The 14,486-nt window shown below is 32.4% G+C and overlaps 1 protein-coding gene across 1 annotated transcript in view; it reads left to right on the top strand.

The window, feature by feature from the left end:
* Positions 1 to 14,486, top strand: part of LOC149898051 (uncharacterized) — a 370,187-nt gene that overhangs the window by 24,954 nt on the left and 330,747 nt on the right. The gene's annotated exons all lie outside the window — the stretch shown is intronic.

Here is a 14,486-nt window from a genome sequence, read left to right as displayed (position 1 = left end):
TATCGTAAAGTTTTACAGGCAAAGCTTCAAATACTTTATGCTTATCGTAACCGGTAAATCCCGGTGATAACCCCCGGTCACCGGTTTTATGCTGGCTCCAGGCAAGGGCCAGTCCTATCGTAGCTAATAACTTCAAGTGATTATGCCTTTCCTTTAAGGACACTGGCATGTCTATCGCCGTGGAAATTTATTAATTTATAGACGATGTATTCATTATAATTCCGATTTAATAATAATTAGGATATAGCTACTTACCTCATTTTATTTTCTTACTAAACGCCAATTAAATAAAAAATAAAGCGGGATTTGATTCGTTTGAAGGCGATATTGTGACGATATCTTTGAAGTAATAAAAGTTGATAATAGAAACATTAAAATATTTTAGTTCATAATAACAATTTTTAATTCGTTCTTTAAATCTCAAAGCTCTTAATAAATAAAATTATATTTCATCAAATTCCCGTCTACGGATGTTTTTTATTTCTTCATTCCTTATTCGCATTCTGTTCATTAAAAATATCTCATTTTATCTCGTCTAGTTTCTTGCGACACTTGTTTTCGTTAAAAACTTTGAAATTGTTAATTAAACTTACACAGAATAACTTATTTTAAAAAACATAGAATGATGCTGTTAAAAATTTATCTTAAAAATGTATAATCTTGTTTTATGAGCTTTTAAAGTACGTTACAAGAATCTGTGGCTTAGTTGGAACTATAATTTGTTCCGTTTTGTTTATTAAACTAACTTTGAACATAATTTTGAAAAAATATAATCATAATAGTCAAATATAATCTACATTAATTCACATAACCATAACAGCGCACTGGTTTGCTTGCGAACCTACCTACTTTACATAGGTAAAATATAGAGCAAGGTTTTTACTTGTAAGAGCAAAAAATATTTTTATATCTATAACTAATGTAGAAATAGAAATAATATCTTTGATCGGTATAGGTACCTAGTAGATATTGTATGACCGTATTTTTTTCTTCTAAATCTGCATATGTGTACCTATTTGTCGTTGTAAAATGATACATAAGACGTATGACTATCTTTCTAGTAAAGCCTTTTCCATATTTAAAAACAATTTTATTATTTAATTATGGTTGGAACAATAAAAACGAATGTAATGAGACCCTTTTGTATTCATAGACTTGAAAAAACCTGTTAACGTTCCATCCAGATTCTAGATAGAATAAAATATCAATAAAACTAAATAAACTGTTGCAAATAATAGACTACATTTGCATTATACGTAGGATTTTTATAAGTTGTAGTCTTAAATAGAGATGTTTAAAAATTAATGTATAGGTTTATAATTTAGTGCAGATTATTTTTGTTCATTGAAAAAGTAGAAGTTTAAGTGTAGGTACAATCGAACGAACAAAAATTTAAGTTTCCATAATATTATGAGCTTAATTTTGACCTGTATGTTATTAACTGGACTTAACTGATTATTGAGATGAACAATAAAGGTGAGACTATGCGGTTTCCATAACCGGCGACAAACTGATCCAGATGAAATTAATTCAGTTTTAATTGTAATCAATTACCGCCGAACTTATTAAAAGTCGAATTAACGAACAAAAAGCTGATTTAAAAAAATGGTTTGCTCTAGGTTTCTTAAAAATTACTCAAATCAGTACCTAGTTTAAGAGATCCCACCATACAAACGTATAAAAATATTTTTTGATAGTAATATTATATTAAAAAGCTTTCCGTGGCAAGTAAACTTGTAAATAGAAGATGAGCAATATGTTTAGGATATTGCAGTAGTTTTGTTCCGAAACACAAGTTATTCAAAAACATAAGGCGTTGGTACGTGCGCGGCATGGTGAGCGCATCACGTGACTCTCTGACTATACGGCCAGTGTAGGCTAGGAGTTGCTGATGAAAATCAATTGAATCATTTTTAGGTAAATTTTGATTGTGATATACCTAATATACCTAGATATATTTTAATAAGTAAGAAACAGGTTAGAAAGTATGTAGGTTTGTAATATACGCGATTATTGGGTACTTATGTAATAAAATTATCTTAATATCGTATCTATTAGGCATTTTAAATTATAATCTAATTATCTAACTATATCTATTGCTTTTACAAAAACAAATAATACATAATAAATGGGCAATAATGAAACATTTCTCAAAAAAGTTCCTGTTCATATAATGAGTAGGTACCTATTTCAAATTTAATTACAATACATTCAATCCCGATATCCTTTTTGAAAAATGTAAACCAATATCAGCATTTTTACCAACAGATAATTATAGCAGCTCTTAGTGTAAAGAAACAATTCCCACACTTGAGAAGTACCTTGAAAGTTACGCGTCATTCAGCCCGTATCGCACATTATGGTTTATACGCTATACCAGTTATATCTAGCGGCTAGCACTCTAACAGATTACAAATACAATACCTAGATGTCTTACTAATGCTATGATACTAAACTTCTTGGCAAGCCGGGAAAATAACATACTATGTCAGAAATAATGTAACTTATTGCTGGAGAAATTATTTTCAAAATCGATCAAGTAGTTTTTAAGTTGATATTGACAGGGCAATCATACATAAAAAAAATTTGTTTATTTATAATGTTACATATTTGTCATCAACTTTATAGTGCCTTAGCCTACTTCATTAAATGTTAATAAGTAATACACATATTATTAGCATTTTATAAAGACAGCCATGCCTCATATAATTTCGGTTTCTTTCAAGATTGTAGAATGTAGCATAAGCATGAATGTAGCATATTAATTTCAGTAAGTAATATCAACGAACATGTACATAGTTTACTCTTAAAAAAGAAATTCGTTTTCCATATCTTAAAATTTTCTCCGTTTATCTCACGTAAACTGTTGTTCTGTCATTAAATTTTAATGTCCCGGAGACAGAGCCTTGACCGGGAAGATAATGGAAAACTCAATGTGAGACAATTGTTTTTAAAACTGTTGTAAATACGACGTTAGTTCTTGTCTTTTGTATTTCTGAAACGTGTGCCTGAATTTGATGGCTCTACAGTCTACAGTATATTTTAAAATAAATTGGAATTGTTTGGTCGTTATTGAATATTATAGAAACTGGTATGTAGGTATATATATTTACTTAAATCTATACTAATTTCATAAAGATTAGATATCAAAAGAGAAAGTTTGTTTGTTTGAACTCGCTAATCTCAGGAACTTCTGGTCAGATTTAAAAAATTCTGTCGGTGTTATATAGCCCATTCATCGAGGAAGGCATCACGCTAAGACCAACAGGATGGAAGCCATGCAGGTGAAACCGCGGAGCGCAGCTAGTAAAGCATATATAAATACATACCTATTTATTGAAATAGTGCCGTCTTTTGGGCTTCCATTTAAACATTTTATAGGTGAATGTAAGTAGGTACGATACATTATATTAAATGTTTGAATAAAAGTAAAATACCTTTCTTTGCCCACGCATTTCTCCGAATCTATGAATCGGTAAAAAGCTAATATTTTTTTATTGACACAATTTACAAGGTTTTATTACAGATTTTATTGAATGGGGTTTGTTGATATATGAAAGAAATTCAGTAAATAGTAATATGTAGTTCGTAGTAAGAATATAATTTTGAATCTTATTAATCTAGTACTTATTAAAGGCGAAAGTATATGTGAGATGGATGTAACGTGAACGTAGACCGAATTGTACCTGCCGTATTGCCGCCTATTGGCCGTATGTAGGTATGTAGATATGTTCTGTTCCTCTTTCACGCGAAAATCACTGAACGGATTTTGATGATATTTCAGTGACAAAGCTTATGTAGAGCGGCAGAATAACACATATTATAGGTACATATATAATATAATTATATTTGCTTACTTGCTTTTGCACATTATCAAATTTACAAAAGGCAGTAAAAATCATGGCATAGGAACATCAAGGTACTTAAGTGTATACCTAAAGTACCTAATTGCAATTAATTATAAAATAGTATCTCAAACTCATGTAAATTTCACCCCGAAATATTCCTATTGTTATTCGAATGTAAAGCAAATTACACTTGGACTAAGGCAGTACTAATGACCCCTATCTCATAACTTATGTACCGCGTAATTATCGCAGACAAGGCATTAAATATTACACTAATAATTACGAGCAAATGCAGGGTGTTAGACATGTATGCAGTTCTTTGAATGTCTAATTTGTATGTAGGTATGTTTTGAATAGACTTGATTGGTTTTGATGTACATAGGTAAGTATGTAATATTGCACAGAAAGAATTACTTAATGAATATACAGTATTAAGTTATTTATTTATTTTGTAATCTATAAGGATATAAAATAAACGAATTGTCCTTAACTGTAATTATCGGTGGATACATCCGTAATATTTATATAATTCTAGATTTTAGCTTGCAAGATTTGTACGTACATGTATTTACTGTTGGTTTGTCTTAATCCATACTAATATTATAAATGCGAAAGTAACTCTGTCTGTCTGTCTGTTACTCAATCACGCCTTAACTACTGAACCAATTTGCATGAAATTTGGTATAGAGATATTTTGATTGCAAAATATGTACCTACCAGAATATTATGTAGTAGTTAATAATATCAAATCTTCTTTATTTCCTCTTTTCCGTTTTTGAAGTCGGTTGTTTTTAACGCAGTTTGTTTTTATTTAATACTTTTTAGTGTATTTTTCAACACGAATCAAACGAGCCCAAACTCGATAAAGTTGAGTCAATATATTACTGAGTTCCTATGGCCACCTTCCGATTCCATCATCAAATCAGCTTCATGTCATGATAATGTTTCATCGCTATCAAATTAACATACGTATACAAAATTTCAGCTCAATCGGTTACCGGGAAGTGAATCAAAGTTACTTGCTACATATCAACTTAGTCATCGAGTACAGACAAAAATGCATGAGCATAAAATAAAAACTACTGGGCCTATCCGAAAAAAAATTATGCGAATTATGGGACCAATTCGACACCATCCCGCATCGAACAAAAAAAGAATCACGTAAATCGGTTCAGAAACCTCGGAGTAATCGGTGTACATACATAAAAAAAAAATATACCGGCCGAATTAATAACCGCATAAAATCGCATGGAGAGCTTAATTTTCATTAAAGGCTCTAATCGCACGGAAAGCTAAATTTTCACAAAAAAGCTCTAATCGCACGGAGAGCTTAATTTTCACAAAAAACTCTCATCGCACGGAGAGCTTAATTTTCACAAAAAGCTTTAATCGCACGGAAAGCTTAATTTTCACAAAAAGCTCTAATCACACGGAGAGCTTAATTTTCGCAAAAAGCTCTAATCGCACGGAAAGCTTGATTTTCACAAAAAGCTCTAATCGCACGGAGGGCTTAATTTTCACAAAAAAGCTCTAATCGCATGGAGAGCTTAATTTTCATAAAAAGCTCTAATCGCACGGAAAGCTGTATATTCACAAAAAGCTCTATTCGCACTGAAAGCTTAATTTTCACAAAAAAGCTCTAATCGCATGGAGAGCTTAATTTTCACAAAAAGCTCTAATCACACGGAAAGCTTAATTTTCACAAGAAGCTCTAATCACACGGAGAGCTTAATTTTCATAAAAAGCTCTAATCGCACGGAAAGCTTAATATTCACTAAAAATTAATCGCATGGAGAGCTTTATTTTCATTAAAGGCTCTAATCGCACGGAGCTTAATTTTCACAAAAAGCTCTAATCGCACGGAGAGCTAAATTTTCACAAAGAGCTCTAATCCCATGGAGAGCTTAAGTTTCACAAAAAGCTCTATTCGCACGGAAAGCTTAATTTTCACAAAAAAAAACTAATCGCACGGAGCTTTATTTTCACAAAAAACTCTCATCGCACGGAGAGCTTAATTTTTCTCATTAAGCTCTAATCGCACGGAAAGCTTAATTTTCATAAAAAGCTCTAATCGCACGGAGAGCTTAATTTTCACAAAAAGCTCTAATCGCACGGAGAGCTTAATTTTCACAAAAAGCTCTAATCGCACGGAGAGCTTAATTTTCACAAAGAGCTCTAATCCCATGGAGAGCTTAATTTTGACAAAAAAATAATCGCACGGAAACCTTAATATTCACTAATAAAAATAACTGCGTTAAAAACAACCGACTTCAAAAACGGAAAAGTAAGAATTAAAAAAGATTTGACATTATTATTTATGGTTAGGGAGCCAGGTGCAAATTTGGTTAACTATTTCCTCTCAAGAGATAATTCGTCAGACGCATGAGAGTATAGTATTATAAAGCCTCGTGAACGTCAGCTGGCGCTCGGTTGGGGGGGTGAGCGGTTGTAGCCTCCCACGCACATAGGAAAAAAAATACATTCATTCATTCATTTCCTCTCAGCTAAAAATTTGTCAAATTGTAGCTAACCCAATATCTCAACGAAAAAAAAATAGTCAGCTGGTTACAACATGGTGTATTATACGTCAGCTGGTGTCTCGAACATGAAAGTTAAATTTAAAGAAAAATTTATTTTCCGTTATTTCCTCTCAAACAAAAATTTACCTGATGATAGCTTATATGTAACTGTGGATAAATATATATGTCAGCTGGCTGTATCTTGGTGGAAAAACCGTCAGCTGATACGGGAGGCTACAACCGCTCTTCCCCCCAACCGAGCTCCAGCTGACGTTCACGAGGCTTCATAATACTATACTTTGATGCATTTTACTAATTACCGCTTGAGAGGAACTTGGTCATAAAATCTGCTGCTGGCTCCCGGACCATTACTACATATTATTTATATGTGCTATTTATTAAAAAGGTTTGATGTCGGTGCACGGGCTTAATACTAAGTGCTTAATGTTCGGCACCAACTTCAAACCTATTTAATAAATAATTTGGAAAATCCAAAAGTGCACGCCTCATAATTTTTTTTTAATAAATATTTATTAAAAAAAAATTATGAGGCTTGGCGTTATTTAATTATTATTTTTGTTTATTTAATAACAATTAAACCACATCGAATCAGACCCTGAAAAATGAAAGGGTTCTATTCCTGAGCATACTCAAGCGTAAGAGAAAAAAAAAGACTCGATTAGTAAAGTATTTCGGTCGCTATCGTGTTAACAAGAAAAAGGATCGGCACATACAGACACACGGACGTCCAAGACAGAACTTTTTTAAACTGTTTTTTAACTAGTTTAAATAACAAAAATGACATCAAAAATATAATGAACGTTAAAAATAGTGTTTTTTCTTAATATGTGTGTGTATGTATTATCTTACAAGTGCAATGCATGATACATAAAGACATTTTAAGTTTGAAAAATCAGATGTTTTGCGCGAAGTGACAGTAGTACCCACCTCAACGCTTCGCTTATGAGGCGTGCAATAGCACATCCATACTAATTTTATAAATGCGAAAGTAACTCTGTCTGTCTGTCTGTTACTCAATCACGCCTTAACTACTGAACCAATTTGCATGAATTTTGGTATAGAGATATTTTGATACCCGAGATAGGACATAGGCCACATTTTATTGCGAAATATGTACCACGGACGAAGCCGGGGCGGACCGCTAGTAATAAATAATTGATATAATATTGTCGAAGTAGGTTTTAGTTTTTTTCAATAGAAATCACGTTACATACCTACTAGTTTACTCCAAACCTGAAAAACATAGAGTAATACTTATTTTTAATAATTTATACTTTTTTCATGTAAAACTCACTCGTTTGTGATTATTATATTTTAGAAACATTTTCATTCAAATAACCTTAAAATATTGACTTACCTGAACAAAATATTATCCCATAATCTGCAAAATTGATGAATATCAATAAATACCTAATCTTACTTTTATCTTTTCATCGGACGCTATTTGACAAAGCTCCAATCAAATAAAGCTTAAGCTTAATCTGCAGGATTACTACCTTTTGTACATACACGATTTGTCCAACAATCGACTAATTGAATGCTTATCGGCTTATATCTGTTGCCACTTTGTTTTATTCGATAATAAATTAAACCGACACGTGATAATAGCGCACTTTTAAAGCCACATCATTTCGCTGTTTATTTATGAAAATGCAATTATAGTAAATCTCGCAGCGTCAGCAACGTAATTGTTATTGTTATTGACTTATTAACTTTCGCCGTAATTATCTATTGAGATTGTATTATCTAGATATGTATCTTTATCAAACTTTTAAAAAAACCTAATGTCAAATAACATGGATCTATGACGGAATTGATTTTAACTTATATTTTATTTACTACCTATGCATATTCAAAATTGTTTTATACAAATTTACTAAAACACATACTTATTCAAGAAGTGACAAGAAACACAGGCTCTCTATCGAGATTGTAACTAAATTGTCCCGGCTCAAAACAGTGATTTTCGTTGCTGACGCGGACGGTACAGAAATGTAGCGAAGTCGAGAACAAAGGTCGTGTTTGTGTACCGTCTGCAGCTCAGGACCTTGCGGGGCTGATGACGCCCCGAGGTGGGCCCTTTTAGCAGACGTTTGAGGGCTTTTATGTCCAGTAACGCCTGAAAAGTGCACTTCCTTATTCTGTAAGATAATGTGGAATACGCTTGATAGGATACGAAGAGTGGACGGTGTTTTTTATCCTGTAGGTATTGTATAAAACACTGTGATAGGTATATTGAATGTTTTATTAGGTACGTAGACAGGAGAGTGCAAATTGACTCTACTTATCAAAAATCTCCTTATTTGCTGTGTGTTAAAAATCATTCGTTAAATGTATTGCTAAGCGCAAAAGACCTTTTTGTTAAGTCACAATGCAGGTTCTTATGAAGAGCAAATACGAAAAAGGGGAAATAGTAAAGAACAATGTCTGCTGGGGCTACTTTTTCAAGATGTAAAAATGTTAAAAAATGTTTAGATAAATTTAGATTTCTACTACATTACCCGATACAACTACTAACTACACTACTTACCTACATAGCGTAAAATCAGCAAGACTTCACGGCATTAGTCGATTATCTCCAAGCAGCGTTCGAGTTTAAACGTCTTAGGCGTAACAGTGTTAAAATCTTGCGTAACCCGGCAACCGGGTATCCGGGATCCGGGACCCGGCAACCGTCGCTACAGTGACGGAGTTACTTGTTTAGTGTCTTGCAGTTGATTAAAACTTCCTCTGCTTCCGATGGTCTCGCATGCCTGAAGTGCTGGAAAGATTGCTTTCAAACTAGCAACTATTTTGGATTCTTTTATTTAGCCTGCGTTTTTGTGGAACTTTAATTTGTTAAGTTTGTTTCAATCGGACGTCTATTTTGATGATTGTATTAGGTAGATATAAATAATTAAACTATGAATGAAAATCCAAATATATTTAATAGTAGTTTTATGTACAATACCAAATGATCAACAACCGAACCTTGATCTAGTCAATTTCATTTTAAATCAAATAATATAGATATAAAAGTAATAATATTGAGTATAGGTATTGGTTATGAATTATATGACGGCATAGCAACAGGTCGCTTTCATAGACGGTGCTAGTTTAGGAAAGGGAGGAGTCAACATTCATTCATTCTATAAAATATAGTTTCGGAGAATCTGTAAAAAGACAAATTTATATTCGGTATAGGAACCTCGTCATAATCACTTCAATACACGTGGCCCAAAAATCTTATACTTACCATAGCAATTTGTGTAAATCAGGTAGCCTGTATATCTTTGGAAGTCGCTGTCAATCTCATATATTTAGCAAAGACAAACGAACTTATTCCATTTCGGATTCATCCTCAAGGATATAATAAAGTTAGTTACAGCAGTACGTTTCCAATGAAGTTTACGGCAAATTCTTTAAAAGGAACTACAGATGGCATTATATCCGATATAGCCTTTCAATGGGATATAAATAAGTGGAGACAAACAAAAGAATTGCTCGCGATAAATGTCGAATGGAAACGATACTCCCTGCTCCAGACCTCGCTTGATGTTTTTATGGACGTATCATTTTGTTAAGTATTTTGATTTGGTTTGATAACGTGATTGAGTGCTTCTATCCTTGCTATAAGTACCTAGTTTTTATTATATTTACAGTCAAAAGCGTTATTGATCACTACATAGTATAAAACAAAGTCGCCTTGTCTGTCCCTATGTCCCTATGTATGCTTAAATATTTAAAACTACGCAACGGATTTTGATGCGGTTTGTTTTAATAGATAGAGTGGTTCTCGAGAAAGGTTTAAGTATATAATTTATTAGGATTTAGGCAAAGCGGGCAAAAAATAATAAACCAGAAGATGTGAACTACTGCGGATCAACTCCATGTCACTCTACTATTTGCCAAAATATTACTGTAATCTTACAGCAATATAATATGTGGTTATATTTCTTATCTTATACCTGTATTTTGTAATATAACAAACAACTTTCCAACTATTCTCGAATTTTCGTTAACAATCCCAACTCAGTTCAAAAATATGCGCAATTAAATACAATGTTTCATGCATGTTAACAAGCCATCGACGATAATATTCAAATTAAACGCGCAGTTATTTATCAGTAACATTATCGAAGTTGAAAATTGGGCAGATTGCGAAAAGTTAATAATTTCACAGGAAAGATCGGCTGATAGTAAAGCGATCGTTTAGTAACGAGTTGTTTGTGGCCGGTGACGATACTGATGCGATTTTTGCTTTTTGCAATAATTTTGTATAATGCGTGATGTTATCGGATTCCAGAAACTTGGTTAGGTTTTTAGGCATATAGCCCGCAGAACCGATGGCCGTTGGGGCAAAAAGGTTCTCGAATGGCGACCACGTACAGGACGTCGCAGTGTGGGACGGCCTTCAACGAGGTGGACAGACGACCTGATCAAAGTGGCGGGGAGCCGCTGGAGTCAGGCCGCTGGTGATCGGTCGTTATGGAAATCTTTGGGGGAGGCCTATGTCCTGCAGTGGACGTCTTAAAAGGCTGGAACGGTTAGGTTTTTAAGGAAAATTTTAGTGTTCAGTTCGAAGTACGATAAATCTGTCTTACATTATTATCCTTTTTACCTATATTAATATACTAAAAACTGCATATGTATATAATATGTATTCGTATATATTATGTACTTACTCGTGTAGATAATAAAATAGATAATATAATATCTACTATTTCACATTCGAATGTAAATAATTTCAACTTTTTCTGTCAGCGTGTCAATTTACAATTGATTTCAAATTGAATGAATGCATTTAAAATACTTAACATTTCAACAGTACACAGACAGACTGCATATTATTAAATATTTATAGTACTAAAAAATGCTTTTACGTGCATTTTTGTTCGTTAATGAACACTAATTTTTATTTACGGAGACAAGTTTTGACTGTATTTTTGTCGCAATTAAGTTTAATATTAAAATATATTTGACAAAAAGTTCACTTTTAATGAGAAGGGTATGTTAATGTTTCCTCATAAGCTCTAATTTAAAACAGTGTTATATACGCTTGGCTCACATAAAAAAAATCACACATTATTACACGTGCATGAAGTATGGTGTTTTAATATATGTAATAACTTAATAAGTATAATAGGATAATTTCGAAAATTTGTGTTTTCCACCTCAGAGGATCGTTTGATTATAGTAATCGTATTATGCAAATTAGTAGGCTTGATTATAACGTTCATATTTATTCCAACAATCACCAAATTTACCTAAAACTCTACATTATTCGAATAAACCTGTCCGCAATTAACCCATTATAATTAACCTTATAACATATACTACAGTCGAATTAAAATCTATAAAGCTGAAGAGTTTGTTTGTTTGAACGCGCTAATCTCCGGAACTACTGGTCCGATATAAAAAAATATTTCGGTGTTAGAGAGCCCATTTATCGAGGAAAGCTATAGGCTATATATTATCATCACGCTAAGACCAACAGGAGCGGAACACTGCGGGCAAATCCGCGGGGCATAGCTAGTAATTAATAAACATGGTAAGAATTAATATGTCTAGGTATAGTATCTTTTCCGAAGCATGCCACAGATAACTTATCGTATTGACTCCCACTCTCGATCCAAAATAACCTCATTAAAATGCAAAGAAGTTGGTAATTAATTATTGGAGGCGGTCCCATACATCTGAGCCGAGACTTATTTAGAGGTAACTTGATACTACAATACGAAGATACGAGTAACGGTGAAAAATTGAAAATGTTTTGCTTTAGAAGTATTCGTCGTTTGTTTTTCTGTACATTTTTGGAATTGAAACTTTGATATTATTAAATTGTATAGTATGCACCTATATTACCTTTTTACTTTAAATATTATATTCGTACACACCTAATTATAGTGACTTTTGTGTATGATTATAATAATATTGAAAATATCTAATAAAAATAAGGTACGATTTTATAACCAACTCATTTGAGTGTTAAAGAAGGACATTAATATTGGCATTTGATTGGCATTAACAAAGAGTACATTATGTACAGTTTACTATTTACTTAAATGACTAAACATAATAGAAGTTTATTTCAAACAGCTATAGAACAAAGTTGATAAAAATGCTCATCCCTTTATTCTATCCACACGTTTAATAATTTATATACAAACGAGAATAAACTAAACGTCTCGACACATTTCATATGCATCCTACGTCATAAACTTATTCGCGATATTTTTCATCGTAAAATGCAGCCCTATGCTGGAATATTACTTATTCTCAGTATAAATGTTATTATAAATAAAGCGTGTATTAACATTGGAGCCTGGGGATATGGAAACGTGTTCAGCATTTTTCTAAAGGTCGTGGTAAGGGTTTGAAATTAAAAATTGCTTCTTAATATAATAAAATATCTTTCAAATATTTATTTTCAAAAGTAATCATGTCAACAATAACACAAACTAAAATTAGATATCTACCTGATGAACAGAGAGACCGCCTCCTTGGTCCAGTGGTTGACGCGTGAGTGTAGGTTCTGGGTTCGATTCCCGGTGGAGACGAAGAAAAAAAAAAAGGCTCGGTCTGGCAGGACATAGAAGGCTCCATCACCTTCTTGTCCCTAAAGAATATCGATCAGTGAAACAGCTTATATAGATAAGCATCTGCCCCTTACCCCACTAGGGGACACGGGACTTCACTTTGATGAACTGCAGAGAACAGTATTATCAATGTACAAATAACAAAATTATCTCTACGACCTCTACCAGATAGCTGAATTAACCACGAAATTAAATGTTATAAAAAATTTGGATTTTGTAACTAGTAACATTGCTTTTAATCAAGTTACATATTATTAGAATAAATATATCGTGTATTTTATTCTACACATCTCTACCTGAAATTATAATCAAATTATAATACGTTTTATCCCGTAGTAATTAAATTTTATCTAATTTGGGAGATAACTGTAACAAATAGGTAAAACTAATTATAATCACAATAATTAGCTAAACAATGTAATTCCACATTCTGCAGGCCGAATGAAAATGTATGATTATGTATTCTCTTCTGTACGTATATTTCTGTAAATTTGGTAATACGCATTTAACGCACATGTTATTATTAAACATAAATTTTGACTATGATTTTCCTTGAAACACATTACATATTACATAGGTAAGTAGTATGTTGTTAAAAGTGTAATGTTTTACAAAATGTGTAGTAGATTGATCGACTTTTGTTTAAACTTTGTGCTATTATTAAAATATGATAAAATTATCTCAATAATTTATAAACAAAAAATAAATATCGTCAATGACTTGATAATTAATTCAATTTAAAATTAAATATTCGCTGATTATTTAAAATTTAAATAATCGACGCATTAAGTGCTCCATATATCTCGTATTTTAGCGTTGAACATTAAACAGGCAAATCGACTTTAATGGAAACTAAAAGAATCTGATCAAAACAAAATATAAATAGCTATGTTAAATTATAGCGATCGTAAAATTATCGAAAGATCGCGTGTGGTCCGACACACATCTATGTTTATGTGATCTGTTAACCTATTTCACTATGTTATACATTGCCGTTTATTTGATAAGCCTGTATAATGTTGTTCATATTAAAGCGGTAATGTAGTTAATGTATTAAAAAGCTGTCGATCGCTAGTGATGATAGTATTAACAGCTGATTGAACTCGTTTAGTTTTTATCGTTAAATGGAAAATATTAAAGCGCAGCTATTTTATGCTGTTGGAGGATTTTTTATTTCGTATTCTGCACAATTCATATTGGATATTTTAGATTTGTCTTTATTGGCAAAATGTGGTCCACCCACATTTAGTCCGTTATTTTGTTGATTTATTTAAGCGTGAAACATCCTTGAGGTTGTCAGGTAAAGCTGATCTTTTTATTGTTTTGCAACGTTATCGAGAATGTAATAATATTTAGTATTTACCTACCGTTTTCCTTAACGGATTTGGGATCTTTACATGTATTGTAGCTTTCGCCTGCGGTTTTATCGGCAAGAATGAACTATGAAGTAAGTAGTTTATGTGTTTATTCCGCCTAAAGATTATTTCTGTGCCAAATTTATTTCAAATGCGATCAACTGT

The sequence above is a fragment of the Colias eurytheme genome, chromosome 24, assembly GCF_061535395.1.
Source record: "Colias eurytheme isolate Ceu_HAF_F1 chromosome 24, ilColEury1 Martin Lab GWU primary, whole genome shotgun sequence".
NCBI classification, from domain to species: Eukaryota; Metazoa; Arthropoda; class Insecta; order Lepidoptera; family Pieridae; genus Colias; species Colias eurytheme.
This window is presented reverse-complemented; position numbering and strand designations above follow the sequence as displayed.